This window comes from Bison bison, unplaced genomic scaffold (genome assembly GCF_000754665.1).
Source record: "Bison bison bison isolate TAMUID 2011002044 unplaced genomic scaffold, Bison_UMD1.0 scf7180017864215, whole genome shotgun sequence".
Classification (NCBI taxonomy): Eukaryota; Metazoa; Chordata; class Mammalia; order Artiodactyla; family Bovidae; genus Bison; species Bison bison.
The window spans coordinates 665,046-692,822 of record NW_011494787.1 but is presented as its reverse complement, the minus strand read 5'-3'; the positions used below and the strand labels follow the sequence as shown (position 1 = coordinate 692,822).

At 38.3% G+C, this 27,777-nt stretch overlaps 1 protein-coding gene across 4 annotated transcripts in view; it reads right to left on the bottom strand.

Annotated features, from left to right (window-relative positions):
* The window catches only part of LCLAT1 (lysocardiolipin acyltransferase 1), a 194,601-nt gene that overhangs the window by 133,500 nt on the left and 33,324 nt on the right, over nt 1-27,777 (bottom strand). Inside the window, exon 1 of one of the 4 annotated variants that reach the window (XM_010845282.1) lies at nt 25,630-25,977. The exons of the other annotated variants lie outside the window; for them this stretch is intronic. The gene's annotated coding sequence lies outside the window, so the exon portion shown is untranslated. Of the gene's footprint in view, nt 1-25,629; nt 25,978-27,777 lie in introns of those variants that run through there. 4 annotated transcript variants of the gene reach the window in all.

Genomic DNA, 27,777 nt, shown 5'->3' with positions numbered 1-27,777 from the left:
TCAGGATTGGGGGAGACATGTACACCCGTGGCTGATTCATGTCGATGTATGGCAAAAAACACAATACTGTAAAGTTCAGTTGAGTTCAGTCGTTCAGTTGTGTCCGACTTTTTGCGAGTCTTTAATTACTGTAAAGTAATTAGCCTCTAATTAAAATAAATCAATTAATGTAAAGAAAAGTTATCAAAAACAGAATGTTCATTTCTGACTATATCATGTCTACTTTAGTCAAAGCATACTCTTCAAAAGAAAAAAGTTAAAATATCTATCTAAATTTACCAAGTTATTTTTCATTGTTTCATTTACACAGAGAATATGACCAATTAGAGTCATTCTACAGTCACCGAAAACTCATGATACTTGCACTATCAAATACTAACCAGCCTCAGGCAAGGTATTAAAGACTATTGTTTGTTAATGTTAACAGAAGTCTTTGCCCTTCTAGGGCAGATCATCTATCTAGGTGGAGAGGGAAGAACAAATCTGAAAAAGATGGGAAGAAGGCAACACAACAAAGTATATATTAAATGCTAAATTCATGAAAAACCAGTATGCATGACACTCAGTGTGTAACATTTAGAAGTCCAGAGCTAGAATTAAGACCACTGAGCTATGGGAGCTCCCTGGTGGTCCAGTGATTAGTACTTGGTCCTTTCACTGCCATGGACCCAGGTTCAATCCCTGGTCAGGGAACTAAGATCCCACAGGCTACATGGGATGGCCAAAAAAAAGAAAATGGTAGATTAAAAAAAAAAAACAAAGATCACCAAGCTTTAAACCTCTTTTGGTTTCACAGATGATTCTCTAATCACACCAGTGAAGAAAGTGAAAAGCAGAAACGTTTAGGGACCTGACTGTGCTCACAGCGGCAAACCCAGTGATGATGGAACTAGGTGAAGACCTCCCATCTCCAGTCAGCAGCTCAGTGTTCTTTCCCTTGGAAAGGGATCCTAAAGGTCTAAGGCAATCAACTAAAACATGCTGAATGAATCAGGATGCAAACAAGGCCTGGGCCTGGAGGAAGAACAGTACCCTGTCAAGCTGGGAGGCAAAAGCTAGGCAAGAGGCCGACTTCTTGACATTATTCTTTATGATGCACACTGCATGGGGGCTAGTTAGTCATAAGGAAGTTTTTCCAAAGTCTCAGGATTTCTGTTGGGTTTTGTTTCTTTGAAATTGTTTCAAACAATATGAATTATTAAGAGCAAGTATTTTTTTTTAATGAAAACGTCACCAATTTTATTCTGCATAAATGGCATGCACACTCACTATATGTTAACAATTTCCTGTTATTACACGAGGTTTCCTTTTAAGATGTAAAAGTTTAAACCACAAACACCCACACTAAGTGGAACACTACTAGATAAAATCATTAAAGACAGGTTGGTATAACGCTATTATATTTCTTACCTGTTATTCATAAGAGTTTTTTCCCTGTTCAAATTACTTACATACTTCTCAAAATGTTAACTATAGGGTACTATATAATCCCAGCACTTCTATGCCCAGACAGAAACATATACAGGAATGCTCATAGCAGGACAATTCATAATAGAATGGAAACAACCCAATTTTCTTCATTTGATAAGTGGTATAGATATCAGCTATCATTCAACAAAAAAAGGAACAAAGTGCTTGATACATGCCACAACACAGATGGACTTTGAAAACTCATGCTAGGTGAAAGAAGCCAGCTACAAAAGTCCACATATTCTCTGATTTCATTTATGTATCTCCAGAATAGGCAAATCTACAGAGACAGAAAGTAGATTAGTGCTTCTCTAGGGATGCAGATTCCAAGCCTGAGTTGGGAAGATACCTTGAAGAAGGAAATGGCAACCCACTCCAGGATTCTTGCTTGGAGAATTCCATGGAAAAGGAACCTGGTGGACTATGGTCCACAGGATCACAAAGAGTTGGACATGACTGATGCAACTTAGCACTAGTGACTAGGGCTCAAGGCAAGTGGACTAAGAGGCGACTACTAATGAGTATAAAGTTTGTTTGAGGGTTAAAAAAAAAAAAAAAACTTCTAACATCAAATAGTGGTGGTCTAAAAGCTACTGCTTGTATATTTTAAATGGCTGAATTGTATGGCAGGTGAATTATATCTCAAAATAGAAGTTAATTAGCTGGGCGATTACCAAGACATGAGTAACTCTATAATCAACTCTACCCTGGAAATCATGAATCGGGAAGGAAAAGAGAAATGATAACTGACATCTCAGAAATTAGAAACAAGAGGATGCTCTTGCCTTCTGAGATGACTCACACTTGGTCTGTGGAGTGTGTTTCTCTCTAAATAAATCTACTTCTTACCTATCAAACAGACAAAAAAAGAAATTAGAAACAAGAGCATATACAAATGGAGCCAGAGAACAAAGGGGACCAAAACATGGACAGAATGAAATCACAGAACAGAAAAAAGACCACAGAAAGACATCAAAATGTTACCAATGACTGTCCCTGTAGAGTGAGATCATGCTTGGTTTTTTTCCCCAAATTGTGGGACAAACAGTATTATTTTTCAAGAATTTTTCAAAAGTCCCAACAACATTTATTTCAAAGGGAAAAATCAAGTGCCAGAATTTCTTACATTAAGAGACTGGACAAGGTGCATCACAAAGAAAATACTGAGGGTAGAGTTAACCACCAAGAAAGATATAAAGTGTGAACTATCCGATATTAAAGACACTGGCCCCATGTTCTCCATACATGAAAGAGCTGATATTCTGACATCAATAGTTCCCCCCCTCCAATTACTGGTATTCACTGGAAGGCATAAAATACCAGTTACAGGGAAACATCTAACAAGTGATTTGACTGGACAATGAATAAAATGTTTTTCTTCCTATTTATTATTACAAAACAAGTTGATCACATTATTTCTAAAAGCTATAGTTACATAGCTTTAATAAAAGACATCAAAGTTACGGATGTGGGGCTTCCCAATGGCTCAGCTGGTAAAGAATCCACCTGTAATGCAAGAGATATAGGTTTGATCCCTGGGTCAGGAAGATCCCCTGGAAAAGGAAATGGCAACCCACTCTCCAGTATTTTTGCCAGGAAAAATCCCATGGACAGAGGAGCCTGGTGGGCTACTGTTCACGGGGTCACCAAAGAGTCAGACATCACTTAGTGACTAAACAACAACAAAAAAATCATTAATAGTATTTTTTTTCTTTTAATAGATAAAAGGAAATGAAGAAAATATTTACAATCTAATCTTCATACAGCAAAGGGTAGTTTACCTAGAGGTAGTTCACAGAATGTATTCAGGGCTCTACTGCTTTAGGGAAATACTTGAACCACAGCCTAAAATGGTTTCCTGTTACCAGGAATTCTAAAGACATTAACTCTCAAGAAACTATGCTATGTAATTTTCTTCCATGAAACACAAGTATCTGAAAAAGGAAATAGAACCAAGGATAAATCATATATAGCCACTATTCTCATTAAGAAGTCAAAAAACCAACAAAGTGTGGTGGAAAAGGGTAGAAATAATACAGATCATTTATTTGTATTTATTTATAGTAAGCCTTGTCTTAAAAATATCTGAAATGTCACTATTATTTAATACCTCATAATATGAATAAAATCAAATATTTTTTAATTCAAGGTTTTTCTGACTGAAATTACTGACAGGTTAACTGTCCTTTCAGAGACAGTTAAGAGACATGGAAGAGAGAAAAGGACAAAGTACTTTACATACAATATTCCTAATCTCACAACTCTGAAAAATGGGTAAAAGTATACCCATTCTACGGTTGGAGAAAGTGACCTCAAAAGCATCCAAATATTCCCAGACTATACAGTTGACAGGTCACAAAGCTAGGATTTAAACTTGCATCCATTTAACTCATAAGCCTGTGCTCTTTCCAATGAACTGTGTTACAGCTGTAAAGCACAAATGCCAAAAAAAAGGAAAGAGGAATCCATGGTCCAAGCCAGGAAAAACATCCAGAGAGTCTCCAGAATAGTATCAAGGTATTTACTGACATGAACACCCTAAGTTGGCAGCACTGAAATGGGGTTGTGAGAAGTATAGCTGACAACACAGTAAGACAAAGCAAAGCCAGGTTTAAATTAAAGAGGCATAGCTGCCAAATGTAAAGAAAGTATCACCAACGCATATTCAGTAAATCAACGATGAGAAATGAAATTACTGTACTTAAGCAAAAACATGAAGATTTTTTGTACTTAAGCAAAAACATGAATACCACAAAGGTATTCATTAACTGATCTTTGATCTTGATTACTTGGAATCTATTTTATAAAAAAATTCAATGTATAAGGCTAAAGTCAAAAGTATCAAAATTAAGCTACAACAGAATTCTGTGTAACTGGGAAAATTCAGGAGCAACAGTCCGAAAGTTATAGGGGATGATGCTTCCTCCAAGAAATTAAATGGGATGAAAATAAAAAGGAACCCAAATTTGTGTGCTGGTGGTGCTTAATATTGGGCTCTACTCCAAGCACTTCCGGAAACACCAGAGTATCACAGAGGATTGAGACTGGAATATAAACAGAGCACTTCTCCACTGAGAGTCAATATTACTGTATTTTGGAAATAATACTTTTACCTTCAACACAAGCACATAGGGTAGACTAGAAAATTCTCATGGAACCTACAATTGAGCAAGGAAATAAAAATTCAAATCAGTAAAGAGTGTAATGTAAAAAAAGCTCTGCAAGCATCTAACCAAAGGCTCTGTGTTCTTCTAGAAGGCCTCCTTGACATGCAAGTAGTGGAGCTAAAAGAGAAAAATTTTGCTTTAAGTTTTTTGTTTGTGTGCTTACTGAGGGATGGAAGAGGAGGAGGTGAGGACTGAGCTGGTGAAGATAGTTGCTGGGGAGAGGACAAAATGTGTGACATCCTGAAGGCAGGTATTCAGAAAAACCAGGAAGCAAAGTCTGGCACCTACTGACTAACTAAAAGTGGCACCTGGACTCCTGGCCCATTGGATTCCTTCAGAATCCAGGGCAGCTTCAGGAGCACTAAACAGCAAGAGCAGCAAGGCAGAGCCTCAAACCCAGAGTCCCCATCCAAGCTCTACTGCTAATAACACTTGTGTAATTCTGAGAAGTATACCAAGGCCCATCCAATACCCACCTTCTGCTCTCTTACACCCACCCCTTACTTACTTTACCTATGAAATGAGAAAACTCATGGTTCTCTATGGAGCAGCCCATCCCACAAGGAGCATTTTAGAAATCTGTTGGGTTGCTCTTTGCCTTTTGAGGTTCTGACTTCTAGCATGGTGGTGGTGATTTAGTTGCCAAGTCGTGTCCTTGCGACCCCATGGACTGTAGCCCACCAGGCTCCTCTGTCCCTAAGATTCTCCAGGCAAGAATACTAGAGTGGGTTGCCATTTCCTTCTTCAGCATACCTCATATTATATTTCCAATAATTTTCCTTTTATTTTTCTTTTATATTACACTTACAGAATTAAATTGATTTATTTTAATTAAGTGGGTAAAATTTTTCATTAACTGAATTTCACTTCTGGACACTAAAGAGTACTGCAAAATATTTATTACAAAAAGGGGGTTTGGGTTAGACAGAATTAAGAGTATTTGACTAGAAGATTTCAAAGGTTTTTCTAGTCTTGTAATTTCCTGATTCTATTAATATGTTCAATGCTAATAATGAGACAAAACACACTGATAAAGAATGGAGATGATCTGTGGGTAAGGAAAAAAACTCTAAATCTGCTTCTGTACTTGATTAAATAATTAAATTTGTTAAAAAACAATCATATCCCACTGCCTAGTGTTATATATCAGAATATTGTGTGCTTTACTTTTAAGGAAAAATTTTAAATGGCCAGAAAACTCATTATTATAAGCAGAAGCTTAGGGATACATGATCGAAAGGCAGCCCTGAGGTTGGCAAAGATTCAGCCCATATGTCCCAATCATCAATTAAAAAAACAAAATCACCTTTTATGAAATGGGTATACTGTGATATGAACTCTGAAATATTAAGGTAAAGTTAAACAGACTTGGTATTCTCCCCTCCAACCCAAAACAGAAATTTATTGGTGATAAATTTCTGGGGGAAAAAAATAAACTTATGAAAAAATTATTAAAACAGAAAGTTGGTATTTTGAGGATCAACCTTCGTATTCCAGAAGCTTTTGGAAGGATGGAGGGGTGGGTGAGAATCCAGATAACAAGAGGACATGATATTCTTTTACCAAGCTATTCCAAAGTTACTATAAACTGTATTATTTATAATTTTTTTAAATTGGTAGAATGCCTACTATGGATCAGGGCACTTACACATATATGAACATACACACCTGTGTCTGTGTGTTAACATGTATTTATATTTATATTTTTTCAAATATATATGCTTATATATATATATCATCACATTTAATTACTGTAACAACTCTCAAGGTAGAGACTATTTTCCACTCTTTCTTATGAGGAACATGAGGCTGCTCAGTCATGTCCAATTCTTTGCAGTCCCATGGACTAGAGCCCACTAGGCTCCTCTGTCCATGGGATTTCCCAGGCAAGAAAATTGGAATGGGTTACCATTTCCTTCTCCAGGGGACATGAAGTTAAAAGACATTTAACACAGACACTTCCAACAGTCAAAGCCATGTAGAACAAAAAGTCTTTCCAAAATATGCCTAAAAGCCTCTGAGCAAGGAGAAAAGAGCTGTTAAACATTATGCAAAGTTGACCCTAAAAGAAGAGTACAGTTAAGCTTTACCTATTGACCTAATATTATACATGAAACTAATTTTCATTAAGTCCTGGTACTTACATATGCCAAGCACTTTTGCATACATTCTTACTTGATATTCCTCATATTTTGTCATATTTGATAAGATATTTATCATTTGACAGCCTTCACTAATACATCCATAAAGGAAGAAATGAAAAACAGACCAGTGGTGGCCAGGTGAGGGTGTGACTATAAAGGGACAGATAGCACAAAGGAGTTTGGGGGCTGGGGGAACTATTCTGCTCCTGACTATAACTCCTGGTGGGAGTTACACAATCCATACATACATTAACAGCGATAGATGAACACCAAAAAAAAAAAAAATCCATTTAGAAAAAAATTTAAATGTATTTCCATAACAACATGATATAGAAAATGGCTGATACAGAATATTTCTCCTGGATTTCATTTCCTTTCAAAGCCACAGCCCAATTTCACTTTCAGCTCATGAAATAACCTGGTAGAAACACTTTAGTCCTTTAACAGTTCAGATGTTTTTATGGAGATTCTAATTAAACCACTGCAAATTTATCTTTTTTTAACTATCGATAAGTTCTCTCAGCATATCGACATTTTAAAGATTCAAGTTATTATACAACAAAGTCAGACTTTGCAAAAGTAACTGACTTCCAAATTTCTTTTAAGTTCTGTTATATGAGTCTATTTAAATTAAGAAAGTCTCTACTCACAACCATTTCAAAGTCAGAAAGGAAGGAGAGAAAATTTACTCAATATATACTTCCAAAATGGGCCAAACATCATTACTGCATTCTCTTTTAAACAGTATTATCTCATTAAACAATCTCCCACCGATGGGAGAGAGATAATTCTCCAGTTTTACAAAGAACGAACATGGAGTTCAGCAGGTTAAACAATGCAGCCCACAGTTGCTGAATTAATGAGACAGCAGGGCCAAGATAAGCCAGAGCTTTAAAACATGAGCAAATTTTAGTTTGCCTGGTAATAAGGGTATACATTAACTGGAAATTTATAATACAAATGTGGAAATTTATAAACAAAATTAACCATAAGTGCAAAATACTGATTTGTCATCTCTAAAAACAGTCAAGTATTTGCTAGTGATATAAAATTCTTCCAATCAGGAAGTCAGATGATGCTAACAAAAGCTAATTTTAAGCATTAGACTTAACTAGGAATCAAGAAAACAAGCCCTTCAGTGTTTCTTGTTACCAAGAACTAAAGATATCTAGCATTTTAAGTCAAGAATATAACTTATTAGGTGATGTCCATCACATAAGCAGTAAATCAAGGATAAAGTATCATATATCCAAAGCTTTTTTTTCTCCCCTCAACTCCAAACTTCTTAAGGAATGCAAATTCCTACCATTGGAATTTAAGGTCTTCTACAAGTCTGGCCCAAGTCTTTATCTTCCTAACACTCTATTACATGGCTGAATTCTTCCTGTTTCTTAATCTCTACATGTCCCTCTCTATGTCTGAAGTTTTGTTCACATGCCCTCTTTACTCCACTTAAGGAAATCCAACATATCCTCTAAGACCAGCTCAATTCTTTCCTCTTCCTACAACCCTTCCCAAGCTACTAGTTCAAAAGCTTCCTCCTTTTCTCAGAATTCCTATAACACCTATTTGTCCCTTCACGATGTACACAGTGTTACTGAACTGAACTGGTATTTCATTTTTTCATGTGTGTCTTAATTCTATAGGACAGGGATCTGTGACAGCTATTCTTGTATCATCTACAGCATACCACATCTTTTGGTAGGCAGAAAAATATTTTTAATTTTAGGTAACAACTAATTTAGAATTGTACTTAAATATTTATGTAATACATGTGGTATAAGTATCTAATATACGCTCCACCTAGACAAAGTATTATCGTTTCCCCTTCAGCATAAACACTTTTAAAACATGTGTTATCTTTACTAAGTCTAATGCCTAAATGATAGCTCTCAGAAAGAGAAAACCCAAGGCCAAATTCCTGTATTTTCTTTTGATCCCACTCATTTAAATTATAAAAAGTTTATTGATTACCATTTGGTCATATACATTTCTCCCTGAAAGTCCAGGCAGAACTTTTATAATATACAAAATTTATGGAATATTATCACAAATACAGTTAATAGGCTAAAATTAAGGCATTAACAACCAGCCTTTTAAGAGGAAGCTAAACAAAAATTACTCACTCTTAGGAACTTTAAATTTATAAACAAAATATAACTGCCAAACTAAAAAAAAAATTCCATGGGTTATATTCATGAACATACTACCATACTAAATCATAAGATTCAAAAATACAACAAATCACAACGTCAAGTACTGGGCTGGCCAAAAAGTTCATTTGGGACTTTCACTCCATCTTATGGAAAAACCCAAACGAACTTTTTGGGGAACCTAATGGTTTAAAGAGGTAATAAAAAGAATGGTTAAGAGTATTGACTCTGAAGCCAAACTGTATAGACTTGAAGTAACTCGTTACTCACTATACTAACTACGTGGCCTTAGCTTAACCTTACTGCACCCTCTTCGGTACCTGCCTAACAGTGTTACTTAAGAGAGTTAATATATGTAAAGTGCTTAGACGAGTGCCTGGTATATAGTAAGAGTTCAATAAATATAGTACTGACTTATATATGGTATAAATATATCTATTCTTTCAACTAATTTATTTCTTCAAACATTTTCAAGTTATTATAACATATATTATTCACCCAAGTAGGAGACAACATTGATGCACTCAGATTTACCAGATATGCATATTTTTCCCATCTACTTCACTCGTTTCCTGCCCAGAGGAAAAATACCTTCTTTCTCTCACTTAAGACTCCCTATAATAGTACGGTCCAACAGAAATACAAGGTGAGCCACGTCTGTCATTTGAAATCTTCTGGCAAACACATTAAGAAATAAAGAAAAATAGATACAACTAATTTTAATAGTTAACCCAATATAAATAAATATCGTCTCAAAACATGATCAAATTTAAACAGATTACTAATAAAGATACTCTACATTCATTTTTTCACAATAAGTTTGTAAAATCTGCTGTGTATTTTAACCCTATGGCACATCGCAACTAGACACAGGGCAACACATGTAGTATATACTGCATACTGATGACTATACGTAAGGTTAAATCTGTAATAAAATCTTGATGCTTCACATTTATTGAAAAGAAGTACTTAGGCACTGTATCTGTGGATTCAAAATCCTAAGACTTCTCCAACAGCAAGCACTTTAAAGGCCTAATTTCTTAAAACTCTTTATTTTAGAGATAAACTCAGAGAAATAATTCAGTGCTATGAGTAGAGGCTCTCAGGCAGTCCTAGGCCTCTACAATGAAACTCACTTGTCCTTGAGATCAGGCTTGTCCCTATCTACCACAGCCTGTGGTCAGACAGGCTGTGGATTTGAATCCCAGCTCCACCACTTAATTGTGAACTGCCAACTTGTAACTTCCTCAATTTCAAAAATAGGGGTAATAGCAGTACCAAGTCAGGTCAATAGCAGATAGAGTTGTGAAAAATCTGATGAGTTAATACATGGAAAGTGGTTGGAGCAGCAATTGATGCACAGTATATACTGGGTAAATATTTGTTTTTATCATTGTTATTAACAGTAGGCTCTAGATTAAGATGCCCTTGTTTGAATCAAGATACAAATGCTTCATATGAAAGTTAAGAGCTCTCTTGGGCCAGGCCAAGGCCACAGCGCACTCCCCAACTCCCGTCTTACAAAGCTCTGCAGGCGAAATTAGCCCTTCTTCCTTGACCACGTGACACAGAGCTGGATTCCTTCCCCACTGCATCTTGCCTGTGTGGTAAGAAGCTGTGAAGCATGGCTGCTATCAAAAAGTCTACAAACAATAAATGCTAGAGAGGGTGCAGAGAAAAAGGAACCCTCTTACACTGTTGGTGGGAATGCAAAGTAGTACAGCCTCTATGGAGAAGAGTGTGGAGATTCCTTAAAAAACTGGAAATAGAGCTGCCATACAACCCAGCAATCCCACTGCTGGGCATACACACCGAGGAAACCAGAATTGAAAGAGACACGTGTACCCCAATGTTCATCGCAGCACTGTTTACAATAGCCAGGACATGGAAGCAACCTAGATGTCCACCGGCAGATGAATGGATGAGAAAGCTGTGGTACATATACACAATGGAATATTACTCAGCTGTTAAAAAGAATGCATTTGAATCAGTTCTAATGAGGTGGATGAAACTGGAGCCTATTATACAGAGCGAAGTAAGTCAGAAAGAAAAACACCAACACAGTATATTAACGCACATATATGGAATTTAGAGATGGTAACGATGACCCTATATGCAAGACGGTGAAAGAGACACAGATGTAAAGAACAGACTTTTGGACTCTGTGGGAGAAGGCGAGGGTGGGATGATTTGAGAGAACAGCATTCAAACATGTATATTATCATACGTGAAACAGATCGCCAGTCCAGGTTCGATGCATGAGACAGGGTGCTCAGGGCTGGTGCACTGGGATAACTCTGAAGGGAGGGATGAGATGGGGAGGGAGGTGGGAGGGAGTTTCAGGATGGGGAGCACATGTACACCCATGGCTGATGCATGTGAATGTATGGCAAAAACCACCACAATATTGTAAAATAATTAGCCTCCAATTAAAATAAATAAATAAATAATAATCATTTCCATGCAAAAAAAAGAAGCTGTGAAGCTCTTTATGGGGTGAAAATCCCTTCCTTTCCTTCGGGAGGTCTACGAAAGTTATGTTACATTTGCTTTTCTCTCATACCTTTTCAGCTATAATAGCAACATAAAATCCACTCTCTTGGTGGGGAGTGGGGGTGGGGAAATCCTGCTTATAAAACCTACCTTTATCTAAAATACAAAATTTGTCTTTAATCAGAAAACCACTTGACAAAGTCACAGAGTAAGTCAGTGGCAGAGCCAGGCCTAGAATCACTGTGGAAGTAAACAGTTCAAACTGCAATAAAATCATTTGTTAACTTAATCAGTTCAAGAGGAAACTCAGTTAAGTCGCTCAGCCGTGTCCGACTTTTTGTGACCCCATAGACTGCACTATACCAGGATTCCCTGTCCAGCACCAACTCCCAAAGCTTGCTCAAACTCATATCCATCCAGTCAGTGATGCCATCCAACCAGCTCATCCTCTGTCGTCCCCTTCTCCTCCTGCCTTCAATATTTCCCAGCATCAGGGTCTTTTCCAATGAGTCAGTTCTTTGCATCAGGTGGCCAAAGGATTAGAGTTTCAGCTTCATCATCAGTCCCTCCAATGAATATTCAGGACTGATTTCCTTTAGGATGGACTGGTTGGATCTCCTTGCTGTCCAAGGGACTCTCAAGAGTTTTCTCTAACATCACGGTTCAAAAGCATCAATTCTTTGGCACTCAGCTTTCTTTATGGTCCAAATCTCACAGCCATACATGACTACTGGAAAAACCATAGCTTTGACTAGATGGGCCTTTGTTGGCAAAGTAATGTCTCTGCTTTTTAATATGTTGTCTAGGTTTGTCATAGCTTTTCTTCCAAGAAGCAAGCGTCTTTTAATTTCATGGCTGCAGTCACCATCGGCAGTGATTTTGGAGCCCAGGAAAACAACCTGTCACTGTTTCCATTGTTTCCCCATCTATTTGCCATGAAGTGACGGGACCTGATGCTTGATCTTAGTTTTCTGAATGTCAAGTTTAAAGCCAAGTTTTTCACTCTCCTCTTTCACTTTCATCAAGAGGCTCTTTGGTTCTTCTTCGCCTTCTGCCATAAGGGTGGTGTCATCTGTGTATCTGAGGTTATTGATATTTCTCCTGGCAATCTTGATTCCAGCTTGTGCTTCATCCAGCCCAGCATTTCGCATAATGTACTCTGCATGTAAGTTAAATAGGCAGGGTGACAATAAACAGCCTTGATGTATTCCTTTCCCAATTTGGAACCAGTCTGTTTCATATCAGGTTCTAACTGTTGCTTTTTGACCTGCATACAGATTTCTACTGTGTGGATCACAACAAAATGTGAAAAATTCTTAAAGAGACGGGAATAACAGACCACCTACCTGCCTCCTTACCTACAAGAGGAAAGTAGTCCTGTGACAAAGAGTAACTACAGACTGAGACAAAATGATCTGATGCTTTATATAAGATGTTTGGAATCAATACTTTTAGACACTGTGCTGCTGCTGCTGCTGCTGCTAAGTCACTTCAGTCTTGTCCAACTCTGTGCAACCCCATAGAGGGCAGCCCACCAGGCTCCCCCATCCCTGGGATTCTCCAGGCAAGAACACTGGAGTGGGTTGCCATTTCCTTCTCCAATGCAGGAAAGTGAAAAGTGAAAGTGAAGTCGCTTAGTCATGTCCGACTCCTAGTGACCCCATGGACTGCAGCCTACCAGGCTCCTCTGTCCATGGGATTTTCCAGGCAAGAGTACTGGAGTGGGTTGCCATTGCCTTCTCCATTAGACACTGTAATAGAATCTAAATAATCTCCTTAGGGTCAATGGGAGCCTACCTTTATAAGCATTATTTATTCCTATGGAAGTACAGTGATGGAACTGGAAAAAGACACTGAGGATGGAATTTAGGATTACTGAGAATCTAATACAAGCTTTGCAGTGACTATGTAACTCTGAACACTAGGCACCTTCTAGCTCTAATTTTTTTTTTTTTTTTTGGTGTAGCTAATTTTTTTCACATATGATAATATACATGTTTAAATGCCATTCTCCCAAATCATCCCACCCTCGCCCTCTCCCACAGAGTCCAAAAGACTGTCCTATACATCTGTGTCTCTTTTGCTGTCTCCCATATAGGGTTATTGTTACCATCTTTCTAAAGGAGCTAAGACAGCCAAGATGTTTTGAATATAAATCACTAAAAGGAAACAAAAAGCAAGCCTGAGTCTAACAGCAATGCTCTTGGGCAAGTGCCATGTCAGTAAGGGATGCAACTGCAAAGCCAGTCAAGCAAGTCTCCATCCCAAATCAGTCATTACTGAGCATAAGCCAACATTACCTTTTCCTCCCAAGTTATATAAAAAATGGATAATCATCTACTGTGACTTTAGCAGCAAGCTATGAAGACTGCATATACATGACCAGATTTTAGTGCTGAAATTTTTAAAAACTTAAAACAGTCCATGTAACCTGACATGGATTCACTAATAATTCATAATGATTATCGTGCTTCCCAGTATCTGGTCTAACTGGAACATAATTTGTGTGATTCACTGCAATGACTACTACTACACACCCTACCATTTCTAAAGAGAGAAGTAAGGAAAAGAAGGATTTTCCCTGGGTCAAAGCTGAAAATCTCTAAAGCTTGATGGCTTTCTTCTTAATAGCTTTACTGAGATATAATTCACATACCAGAAAGTTCATGCATCTAAAGTGTACTTTTCAGTGGTTTTTAGTGTATTCACAGAGTAGTGAGATGGAAGCACTGCAACCAACTTTAGAACATTTTCATTATTCTCACCTCAGGCTGAAGAGCACTTGTGGTCTCCTCTATTTAATAGCTCTTCTTCCAGTTAGCCACATGGTTTCTATTCATCTGGTTCAGGTCATAGCCCAAAGGTCACTTTCTCAGAGAGGCCTTCCCTGACCACCCAATTAAAACCTGTAACGCAACCCATGCAGCACACACGTCAAGCGTCATATCACCTGCCACCCCACACCCTTACCCCATGCATGCACTTCCTTTTTCCCCAGATATTGATCACATCTAGCATTCTAATGTTGACTGTCCGTAAACTCCATGAGGGCTTCTCTGATAGCTCAGTTGGTAAAGAATCCACCTGCAATGCAGGAGACCACAGTTTGATTCCTGGGTCAGGAAGATCTGCTGGAGAAGGGATAGGCTACCCATTCCAGTATTCTTGGGCTTCCTTTGTGGCTCGGCTGGTAAAGAATCCACCTGCAATGTGGGAGACTGGGGTTCGATCCCTGGGTTAGGAAGATCTCCTGGAGAAGGGAAAGGCTACCCACTCCAGTATTCTGGCCCGGAGAATTCCATGCAGGGTAGTCCATGGGGTCCCAAAGAGTTGGACACAACTGAGTGACTTTCACTTTCAAACTCCAAAAGGGCAACAATTTTTGTCTATTTTCTGCTGTAGCCCTAGGGCCTGGAACAGGACCCTGCTGTAAATGTTTCACATGTGTAGAAGGGAAAGGGGGAGGGAGAAGAAATGAAAGTGACTTTACTATTGCAAATTTTACTAGTTTGAGAGATCTTTGTTCTAATTTATTAAAAGGATTTTTAGTATTTTTCTCCTTTAGAATGAAAGTGTAACCAGAGAAAATTAAATGAAGTTAACTAAATTTAGCACCACTGCAGACAATCCATGCTTTATATTACAAAGATTAGCAAATACCTAATAAGTAACAAAAGGTTTCCCCAGTGACTTAGCTGGTAAAGAACTTGCCTGCCAATGCAGGGCAACCCACTCCAGTCATCTTGCCTGGAAAATTCCATGGATAGAGGAGCCTGGTGTGCTATATAGCCTTGGTGGGGTCACAAAGGGTCAGATACAACTGATGACACATGTAACTCTCTGCAATAAGTATGAAAGAACGGGGGGGGGAAGGGAGGAATGGTGATCTAAGTGAACTGAAGGAAACTGCAAACCACTCCAGTATTCTTGCCTGGGAAATCCCATGGACAGATAAGTCTCATGACTTAGCAACTAAACAACGACAGTTCTAGCCAATATGTGAGAGCAAAAAGTCGTAAAGAATGAGGGGCTGCAGCCAAAACAAAAATCTTATTGTTTACAGAAGTGACTGTCTATTTAGAAAAACCAAAATAAAACTTCAGGTGAAATGCTCTTTTCGCTAGAGAAATTCAAGCGTCATCATTCAACTCAGATAATAATAAGAATTTTATTTGGAATAAAGGAGTGTTAAATTTAAACACTAAAGAAAGTGAACACTTAGAAAGTCCTTATAATAAATGGAAATATGTGCTTATCAAAGACAGAAAGCTAATTCCAAGCCTCTTAAAGAACAAAGCCCATAAAAACCACTTTTTCTACCTTTTATCCTATATACCACTAATGGCAAGGCTTGAAATGACAACACTGCACAGCATGCTTTCTTAAAAATGGAGAGGAAAAAGCTGTCAAGAGAAGTAGAACCAATGTGAATTCTATTTATTGGAAGCCTGGAGTATGCTTCAGTAAGTTCCAAACATCATGCAAATATTAGTCACACATCTTTCTATGCAGTTTAGAATTTGCTTTCCATGAAAAATGTTCAAATATTCACTGCGGAAAGATCAGTCTAAGTGGAATCATTGAAAACCATTTCTACCACATCAGTTCAGTTCAGTTCAGTTGCTCAGCCATGTTCGATTCTTGGCGACCCCATGGACTGCAGTACCCAGGCTTCTCTGTCCATCACCAACTCCCGGAGCTTGCTCAAACTCATGTCCATTGAGTCAGTGATGCCATCCAACCATCTCATCCTCTGTCGTCACCTTATCTTCCTGCCTTCAATATTTCCCAGCATCAGGGTCTTTTCCAATGAGTCAGTTCTTTGCATCAGGTGGCCAAAGAATTGAGTTTCAGCTTTAGCATCACTCCTTTCAATGAATATTCAGGACTGATTTCCTTTAGGATGGACTGGTTGGATCTCCTTGCAGTACAAGGGACTCTCAAGAGTCTTCTCCAACACCACAGTTCAAAAGCATCAATTTTTCGATGTTCAGCTTTCTTTATGGTCCAATTCTCACATCCATACATGACCACTGGAAAAACCATAGCTTTGACTAGATGGACCTTTGTTGGCAAAGTAATGTCTCTGCTTTTTAATATGCTGTCTAGGTTGGTCATAAATTTTCTTCCAAGGAGTTTCTTTTAATTTCATGGCTGTAGTCACCATTTGCAGTGATTTTGGAGCCCAAAAAAATAAAGTCTGTCACTGTTTCCACTGTTTCCCCATCTGTTTGCCACGAAGTGATGGGACCATATGCCATGATCTTAGTTTTCTGAATGTTGAGTTTTAAGCCAACTTTTTCACTCTCCTCTTTCACTTTCATCACATAGCACGTAGCACTACCACATAGCAGTCTGTTAGAGTTTGGATCATTCAGTTGGGTTCTAAAGCACTTTCTGAGAGCTGTTGTTGTTGTGTAGTTGCTAAGTCATATCTGATTCTTTTGCAATGCTATGAACTGCAGCCCGCCAGGCTCCTCTGTCCATGGGATTTCCCAAGCAAGAATACTGGAGTGGGTTTCCATTTCCTTCTCTAGGGGATCTTCTGGGACCAGGGATCAAACTCGTGTCTCCTGCATTGGCAGGCAGATTCTTTACCTCTGAGACACCAGAGAAGCCCTGCTGCTGCTGCTAAGTCACTTCAGTCGTGTCCGACTCTGTGCGACCCCATAGACGGCAGCCCACCAGGCTCCCCAGTCCCTGGGATTCTCCAGGCAAGAACACTGGAGTGGGTTGCCATTTCCTTCTCCAATGCAGGAAAGTGAAAAGTGAAAGTGAAATCGCTCAGTTGTGTCTGACCCTCAGCAACCCCATGGACTGAGCCTATCAGGCTACTCCATCCATGGGATTTTCCAGGCAAAAGTACTGGAGTGGGGTGCCACTGCCTTCTCTGAGAGAAGCCCTAAGTTACTGCTTTTTAAAAATTTAACACTCACATACCATTACCATGATAAAAGATCTGAAAAGTTATTTATACAAATAAAAAGAGTTTCAGTTTACTAAAACTCAATTTACCACATACTTGGCAAAATGAAATAGTAGCCGATAAACTGTTCAATTTTTCATTATTTTAAAATGAAATCACTTTTTTAAAATGTCTGGCAGACATGTTACTAAATGCTACACACTTAGACAAACACTGTTATACACACTGATCATACTAGTTTTAGTAATATTAAAATCTTTAGCTAAGAATTATTATATGTATGGACAAGCTGTAGTTCCCCCTAAGCGAGGGAAAAGAAACAGACACCAGATCTGCATTAGAGATTTTATTCTGTACAACATAGCTCTTGCCTACAATTCTCCTCCAGCACTACAATAATACTGGTCAATGGGAAAGCTAAGAGTTACATGACATTGAAAAATCATTAGAAATAAGAGTTTAAAATAAGAGTCTCAAATCTAGGGTCACAGAGACCAATGGGAAGTAAGTCCCATAAAGCAAATCAACTTATAAAGAAATACCAGAGTCATTATTCCCAAATAAGATGTGTATGCTTCAAAACACACTGGCTTAAACAAAACAAAACAAAAAACTGGCTCCAACATGCTGCTGATGCTTATAGTATTTTTTTACAATTCCTTTTTGGGAAATCTCTGCAGAACGTTTAGCATATTTTACTAACTACCCTTGATGAATCTTCCAACTTAGCATATTTGAGTTTTTAAACCAATGAAGGCGTCACAAGGTTTGCTATAGAGAACATGAAGGAGTCACACAGTTTTGCTATACAGATCATCAGCAGAGTAATATATATTTGGTTAAAAATGGGATGTACAGGAATTCTCTGGTGGTCCAGTGGTTAAGACTCCACACTTCCACTGCAAGGGGCATGGTCTGATCCCTGGCTGGGGAACTAAGATCTCTCATGCTCTGCAGCACAGCCAAAAAAAAAAGAGAGAGGGAGAGAGATAAAATAAGGCAATGGCAATTTTCTTTTGTGAGAAAACCCTGGAAAAGTAAAGTATCCCAAAGTGTCTGTTCCAAGCACATTTTTCACTTAGATGTCAATGTGAATCAACTTTTACAACTATCATTCATTCCAACTCTTTTATCAACAAGAAAACTGAATTTCTAAGAAATTTCTAAGAAAACTGAATTTGAAAGAACAGGCTTCAGCAATACGTGAACCGTGAACTTCCAGATGTTCAAGCTGGTTTTAAAGAAAAGGCAGAGGAACCAGAGATCAAATTGCCAACATTCGCTGGATCATGGAAAAAGAGAGTTCCAGAAAAACATCTATTTCTGCTTTAGTGACTACGCCAAAGCCTTTGACTGTGTGAATCACAATAAACTGTGGAAAATTCTGAAAGAGATGGGAATACCAGACCACCTGACCTGCCTCTTGAGAAACCTATATGCAGGTCAGGAAGCAACAGTTAGAACTGGACATGGAACAACAGACTGGTTCCAAATAGGAAAAGGAGTACGTCAAGGCTGTATATTGTCACCCTGCTTATTTCACTTCTATGCAGAGTACATCATGAGAAACGCTGGACTGGAAGAAGCACCAGCTGGAATCAAGATTGCCGGGAGAAATATCAATAACCTCAGATATGCAGATGACACCACCCTCATGGCAGAAAGTGAAGAGGAACTAAAAAGCCTTTTGATTAAAGTGAAAGTGGAGAGTGAAAAAGTTGGCTTAAAGCTCAACATTCAGAAAACTAAGATCATGGCATCCGGTCCCATCAATTCATGGGAAACAGATGGGGAAACAGTGGAAACAGTGTCAGACTTTATTTTTGGGGGGCTCCAAAATCACTGCAGTTGCTGACTGCAACCATGAAATTAAAAGACGCTTACTCCTTGGAAGGGAAGTTATGACCAACCTAGATAGCATATTAAAAAGCAGAGACATTACTTTGCCAACAAAGGTCCGTCTAGTCAAGGCTATGGTTTTTCCAGTGGTCATGTATGGATGTGAGAGTTGGACTGTGAAGAAAGCTGAGCGCCGAAGAATTGATGCTTCTGAACTGTGGTGTTGGAGAAGACTCTTGAGAGTCCCTTGGACTGCAAGGAGATCCAGCCAGTCCATTCTAAAGGAGATCAGTATGCTTTCTGAACTGTGGTGTTGGAGAAGACTCTTGAGAGTCCCATGGACTGCAAGGAGATCCAACCAGTCCATTCTAAGATCAGTCCTGGGTGTTCTTTGGAAGGAATGATCCTAAAGCTGAAACTCCAGTACTTTGGCCACCTCATGTGAAGAGCTGACTCATTGGAAAAGACTCTGATGCTGGGAGGGATTGGGGGCAGGAGGAGAAGGGGACGACAGAGGATGCGATGGCTGGATGGCATCACCAACTCGATGGTCTTGAGTGTGCGTGAACTCTGGGAGTTGGTGATGGACAGGGAGGCCTGGCATGCTGCAATTCATGGGGTTGCAAAGAGTCACAACTGAGCAACTGAACTGACTGACTGACCCCAAATCACCTATCAATACTTAGAACCAAACTAGGAACTAAACATCAAGTCTCCTAATTCCTGTTCAGTATTCTTTCCTATACACTATATTGCCTATGGTCTTCAAGGCTTGAGAAGAGGAAAGTAGAATTGCCTTTAAAATTCATTAAGGGTTTTTGTTTTAAAGTTAAGGCAACTGAGAATCCCCCAAATTCTCTAATAATATGCAATGTGATTTTGAAATACACATAATTTTAGAGATGTCGATTCTAACTGCTATAAAGAGGAGACAGGGACTACAGAAAGTCAACTGAAGGATAGAGGTTCAATGAGGTTAGGCCCTAAACTAGAGCCAGCATGGGAAGGCCACACTTCTCATAGCTCAGTCAAAATGTATGAATATGCTTTGTTTCTTATGCAGACTTAAAAAAAATTTTTTTGAGTTGACATCATTACTGTTTAATAGCACTTATTGAACATTTACAACACCAGACAGTATGCAGCTGCTGCTAAATTGCTTCAGTCGTGTCCGACTCTTAGTGACCCCATAGACTGCAGCCTACCAGGCTCCTCCCTCCATGGGATTTTCCAGGCAAGAGTACTGGAGTGGGATGCCACTGCCTTCACCGAGACAGTATGCTAGGCACTTGTATCTCCTCATTTAACCCTCAAAACAACTCTACTAGGAAGGCACATTATATCCCTATTTTAAAGATAAGGAAACTCGAATCCACAAAGCTTACATAACCAGAGTAAAAAAGTATGGCAGACTGTATTTCCCAACAATGGCTACAAAAATATCTCCTATCCCACGTGTTCTTTTTCCCCCGAAATAAACTTTTATTTTAGAACAGGTTTAAATTTACAGAAAAACAACTCTGTAAAACAATTTCCTATAAATCAAATTTCTTGTCCTTAGAATTTTTAAAAGTCCCATGTGTTGGTCAGTGCAGTGGGCCTGAACTTGGCAGATCAATCACACTTGGAAAGCAGATCCTACAATAAATAGGGTTTTTGTGCCAGTAACTACATTAATACATAGTATATTCAGAAGAATATATGAATGAGCTGTCATGGTATTTAAGACCATGTCACTCTAATATAAAAATCTGACTCCAAAATGTAAGTATAACATCATTCCCAGTGATATGACCAAGCAGGTAATACTACTTCTTTTTAAGTAGCCATATTCTCTTCCCACACTGTAACAGAAAAATACAAACCAGAGATGTTTCTACATAGTCAAATAAGTCCCATTTACTTTCATTTAATAGCAGTACTTACAAAATATTATTAAATTTATTATGCACATTTTAGGATTAAGTTGTTGCCAGTGCTAATTATAACATGCTTGGAAAAAAATTTAAGCTATACTGATTAAAATTCTATTTATAAAGGGAAATCTAAACCACAGAAACGGTGCTTAGTTTAGAACATGTACATAACTCCCAAACTCAATCCCTGTTTAGCTGTCACTCACTGAAACACTGTAATTACAAAAAACCAAAATGAATTTCTAAGTGTTTCAAGATGAAACAGTCCTGGCTTTACTTTCGAGGCTTGTAATTACCTTCCTGAAAAGGTAAATACTCTAAGTTTTAACTTAATTTAATATTAATTCTAGAAGTTAACACAGATTGAACATTTGATTTTACTCTAAAATGGAAGCCACCTATGAAATTTAGAACCTTATAAATTAACAGTCAACTGCTAACCAAAGAAAATTACTTGGGAGACAAAGGTCACTGCTAGCTTCCTACAGTCATTTATGGATAATGGAAACCTCCAGGCTTACTGAATGGGTTTGGAAGACTCTTCATGTACATTAAGTTTATGTCTGCCCAATAGAGGAATGCATCACGATGACAGAGTCCCTCACTTCCCACTCCCTCTTCAATCAACTACAGTCTGACTTGTTGCTTCTACCACTCTACTGTAACCATGTCAGCAAAAAAAGTCCACTTTCACCTTGTCAAATCCAATGGCCACTTTTCTGTCCTCATTTTGCTTCACGCGCATGGCCACTTCCTCCCGGAAAGGCTTGCCTTTCTTTGCTTCTGCAACACCGCTTTCCTGGGTTTCTTGTGACCTCACTGCTCCCTCTCTCAGGATCTCCTGTGGCTCCTCCTCCTCTACTGGACCTCTCAATTCTGGGGCTTCCTATCACTGGGACATTGTCTTCTCTCTATCCTTCCTCTATCCTTTTCCTCCTTCCCTCCTTCTCTACTCTCCACATTGTGACCTTTCCAAAACATATCTCCAACACAATCCTCTCCTCCAAGCTCGACTCACAGATTCAGCTGATTACCTGACACCTGGGTGTCTAATAGTTCTATCAAACTGAGCGTGAAAGTGTTAGTTGTTCAGTTGTGTCCGATTCTTTGTGACCCCGTGGACTGAGCCTGCCAGACTCCTCTGTCCATGGAATTCTCCAGGCAATACTGGAATGGGTTGCCATTCCCTTCTCCAGGAGTTCTTCCCAACCCAGGGATTGAACTCAGGTCTCTTGCACTGCAGGTAGATTATTCACCGTTTGAGATACCTGGGAAGCCGACAGCATATCCAGAACATATCCAGAATAAATGCCATTCCCCCATTCCTCTACTCACCACTCAGCCTTTGTCCTTCCCCACCTCTGTAAATGGTATCAGCAACCACTCAGATTCTCCACCAAGAAACCTAGGAGTCATCTTTCATTCTTTCCTTTCCCTTACTCCTATCTCTGTCTTTTCTCTTGAACGTGACCAGCTTATACCTATTCTTACCAAAACTCTTCATTTTATTTTCCCAGATCCTGGGCCACAGAATTCAAGACCACAACTTATCCCATAATTCTCATCCCTGAAATAACTCTTAAAGATTTTTCACCACTATAAAAAACTTTTGGGAGAAGGACAAAGAGAAATAGGAAAAACAAATGAAGCAGGATCACAAAATCTTAAGAAATTTAACATGTGCCAAAAGGCACATGGAGTTGCATGCAATTTTTCTAAGCTCCTACTTTCATTGACATTACCTTCTCTAGAGCCCTGCTCAACCTTTCTAGACTTTTAAAAATCCTAGGCTGGGCACTTTGAGTATCTCCTTTCCATTAAGAAAGCTGCTATTTTGTTCCTTTTCACATTCTCTCTCACTTCTTACTGAGACCTTAAATGGAAAAATAAAGAAAAGGGCACACTGATAACAAGTCTTTAGGTATAAACACAGAACCGAAATAGGGAGAAATGGAGATTAAGGAGTAGTCAGGCCTTTAAGGTCAACATTAATGTAAATTATTAAATACAAATTAGGAAGTGTACACAAATGATTTAGAGCAAAGACACAGTTTCATAAATGAACACCAAGTAAGTTTCCAGAAATAAGAAAAATCTACCTTATATATCACAATATTCTTTTGCTCTAGGGCACACCTTCTCTTTCCAATAATTATACCAAAAATGCATGCTATACTGTTTCTATATGACTAACACTGACCAGAGTATACCACAAGTAGATAAAATCCAGGGTATCAAAAAGCCAACACTCTCGATCTGACGAAATTAACTTACCAACAAATGGAGAAATCAATTTCTACTTGGTCTAAATAATGAAAACCAAATGGAGAAAGCTACACTGGCCTCAAGATTCAATGAAGAAGATGGTAAATGACTCTGAAAGCCAAAAGTCATAAATGCCCTCAAAGAATTCTTAAGCATAGGAATAAGCAGTAGATTCTCCGAACTTTAAAGAATAGATATTTTACAGAAAGCAAACTAGTAAAGTAAGACTGTATCATTCTGTCAAATAAGTCTTTAAAATAAGTATCTAATGGACCAAAAATTATTAATAGACTAAAAATTTAGATACAAATTACTAAACTACCACTTCTCCTATGAAATAAGAAACCATACTCTTAAGTGTAGCAATGTAAAGATAATGTATCCAAAAGTAATCTGAACTAGCTTGAAATAGAGAACTAAGCACCCAATCAGAGAGCTACCAACCTATAAACCCTGATGCTGGGAAAGATTGAGGACAGGAGAAGAAGGGGAAGACAGAGGATGAGATGGTTGGATGGCATCACCGACTCAATGGACATGGGTTTGGGTGGACTCTAGGAGTTGGTGATGGTCAGGGAGGCCTGGCGTGCTGCGGTTCATGCGGTTGCAAAGAGTCAGACACGACTGAGTGACTGAACTGAACTGAAACCTATAAACAATTAAAAATCACCTTAACCTATTCACTGTTACTTTACACAAGATGATCCTGGTTCTATCACTTACTGTATGAGTTGGACAGATAATTTAATCTCTATGAGTCTTGATTTCTGCACTATTAAAATAGAACTAAAGAGGTTACTACCTCATGATTATTGTGAGGATTAAATGACATAAGGTAAATTATTCTGAGCAGCTTCAGGAACAGAGTTAAGTGTTCAATAAAGGGTAGACACTATTGTTTTCTCCAAACTGATGCAAAAAAGAGTTACTTGAAGTCACATTCGTACTGTAACAATACCTTTGAAATCTTCACAACTCTCAGGACAGTGCCAAACACTTTGGATGCTCAGTATTTATGACTGAAGACTAGCAATTCATATGAAATCTAGAACTTTGAAACTGAAGGAGATTTTAGAGGTCATCTGGAACAGTTTCACTTAACAATAAGACTTGTGGGAGATTATCAAATCTTTGCTTAAACACTTCCTGGAACAGAAACTTGCCTTCTCAACAAGACATATAAAAACAGTTCTAATTGCTAGAATGTTCCCTTTGAAGATTTCATTGTACTCATTACTTCCTCTCATAACTTCTTATCTGAAAGGCTGAATTCACTAGATGGCATCACAATATTAGGAAAAATCATCTATCAGAAAAGACCATGAAAAGAAAAGAATCACTCAACATTTATTCTGGCTAATAGAGAAATACTACACCCAACTGTATAAAACATGTACGTTAACTTATTCTGTTTAAACATACATGAAAATGTTCAGAAGCAATTAAAAGAAAGTTAAACTATAAAATCATAATTTACATATCCTTGTGTAATCTAAGGTAAGTAATTCAGATTATTATAAACCTTGGGCTCTTTCCAACCCCACAGTAAGGCCTCCAAAAATTTTTAAGCAATTTCAAAATTTATGTGTTTATAAGAGAAAAGCATACAAAACCAGGTGATTTATTAATGTTCCTTGCAGTCATACTCAGAGAAGGCAATGGCACCCCACTCAAGTACTCTTGCCTGGAAAATCCCATGGACGGAGGAGCCTGGTAGGCTGCAGTCCATGGGGTCACTAAGAGCCGGACACGACTGAGCGACTTCACTTTCACTTTTCACTTTCATGCATCGGAGAAGGAAATGGCAACCCACTCCAGTGTTCTTGCCTGGAGAATCCCAGGGACGGGGGAGCCTGATGGGCTGCCGTCTATGGGGTCACACAGAGTCGGACACGACTGAAGCGACTTAGCAGCAGCAGCAGCAGCAGCCATACTCCATCACCAACTTTCCATAAAAAGACCCAGTACCAGAGAGAAAACTACCAACTTCAATAAAAAAATCTTCAAACTTGGATCTGTGTATTACCAACTATTTATATGATCCAAAACCAAATTATTTTAACATGTCCACATTCATTCACAGAGTGATGGTACAACTGTAGAGGTCTATCAGGTCCTAAGAGGATCCAGAAGAACAGTCCTAGAACATCTTCTAACTCCTACTCACAGAGAAAAAACCACGGAACACCAGGCACACTATTTATAGCACACCCTCACACCTCATCATATTCCAACTTCTATGGAAATTTTACAAACCTGTAGATTGTAAGTAACTAAAAGACGAGCAGATACATCCTGTCAGGAAGAGGGTTCAACTGACTTCACTCACTTCTCAGTGGCTCCCCCTCCCCCACAAACCACTTCTGTATCCGTTTGCCATCCATTTCAACATTACTTTACTCCATATATACACTTAATGAAACTTTTTTTTACTTTTCTTTGAACTCGTTATATACCATTTGCCTGATTCCCACATTGAGTATGAATTAAATAAAATCCTTAACACATGTTTATTTTTATATCTAAGTCATTATATTATCGTTTAATGCACTGGGATTCCCTGGTGGCTCAGAGGGTAAAAGCATATGCCTGCAATGCGGGAGACCTGGGTTCAATCCCTGGGTTGGGAAGATCCCCTGGAGAAAGAAATGGCAACCCACTCCATTTTTTTTTTTCCCCCAAACCTACATATTTTATTCTCCCACCACAAAGAGGAAAAATATTCTATTTCTTTTAAAATAAGTTGCTTCCCATACAAATAGCTATTTTAAAATGTACAAATAAGGTTCAAGCAATAAAATCTTGCCTGGAGAATCCCATAGGCAGAGAAGCCTGGTAGTCTACAGTCCATGGGGTCCCAAAGAGTCAGACACGACTGAGCAACTTTACAACTTCACTCATTATATTATCGTTTAATGCACTAGTCAACTTTCTTGCTATTGGAAAGACACCATTCAGTCCTTAAGATTATCAACATTAACATGATACTCCAACAGTGAGTATGAATCGGACTGGAAAGGTCCATCTCACCATGTAAATTAATAAACTAACCCTTGGCTTCTGAAAAATCAATCCTGTGACTTGGGCTTGCATGAAATGAATGAAATCATACACACTTGAAGCAAGAAAATCAGGTTTCAGAACCAGAAAGCCCATATTCAGACAATGGATGATGGTGAAGCCAAGGAATAGCAATCACAAGCTGCTGCCTACTCATTTCCACTATCCATTCAATGACTCCCTTTAAGAAGTTCAAACGATTAAAGATAACGGCCAATCCAATGACAGAATTCATATCAGAAAATGGAAAAATACATTTTGTAGTCCCTGTTCTATTAAAGGTTTTACCATCCCTTTGCATATATCCACGCTCATCTCCCACCCATAAAAGCAGGTACTAATCAATTTTTATCTCATTCCAGAAGAAATCAATGCAAAATCTTTGTTTAGTTTCATAAAAGTATAATTATGGAGAATCATTAATATAAAGAGAAGTAAACATATCAGGATGAGAAACATACTGATAACAGAGTCAAAGAAGATGTTCCAGATGCAAGAACTCACATTAGGAGAACCAGGTGACTTCTAAGCCAACCAGGTTCTTCTGCATCTACCCACTCCCTTTAACGAAAAGACATGAGCTTAGGTAAGAAGGATCTTAATGGATTTCAACTCCATTTACTTATAAGAGGCACAATGTAATGGGTAATTTTACAGGTCAACCTAACTGGAGTACCCAGATTAAACATTATTTCTGGATGTGTCTATGAGGGTGTTTCAATATAATATTAGCATTTGAATAGAATATTATATTATATTCAAATGTTAATACTATGTATATTAAATACATAAATACATTTAAATTTTTAATATTTAAGATACAGATATATATACAAATATCTTATCTCCTATTGGTTCTGCTTCTCTGGAGAACGCTAATAGACACACACACACACACACACACACAGAGACATCCTGCCCTTGTTCAGAGCTGTCTCAGAAATAAATAAATATAGATATAAAATAAATTAGCAATCAGAAATATCTAGTCCAGGCAAACTATTTTCCAAGAGGAAACACCTGCTCTCCACTGACTGGTGAGGCCACAGATACACTGTATACAAATATCAACTATATTCAGAGATAACAAATCATTACACTATTTTTTAAACTCCAGAGAGGATGGAGAGAAAAGGATAATTATGGTTTGTCTAATGCAAAAAGTTTTTGGAAACACACTGATCCAAGCTAATCTTTTCTCTTCCTTACCTCTGTGACTTAAAATGTCTCACCTGAACACATTAGCTGAACACGGCACAAAAGACGAGGGGCAGGGTTGCGGGGAGGACGGCTGGCAAGATTCAAAGAAGCAAAATTGGGTATGCTGAAATACCATAATACTGA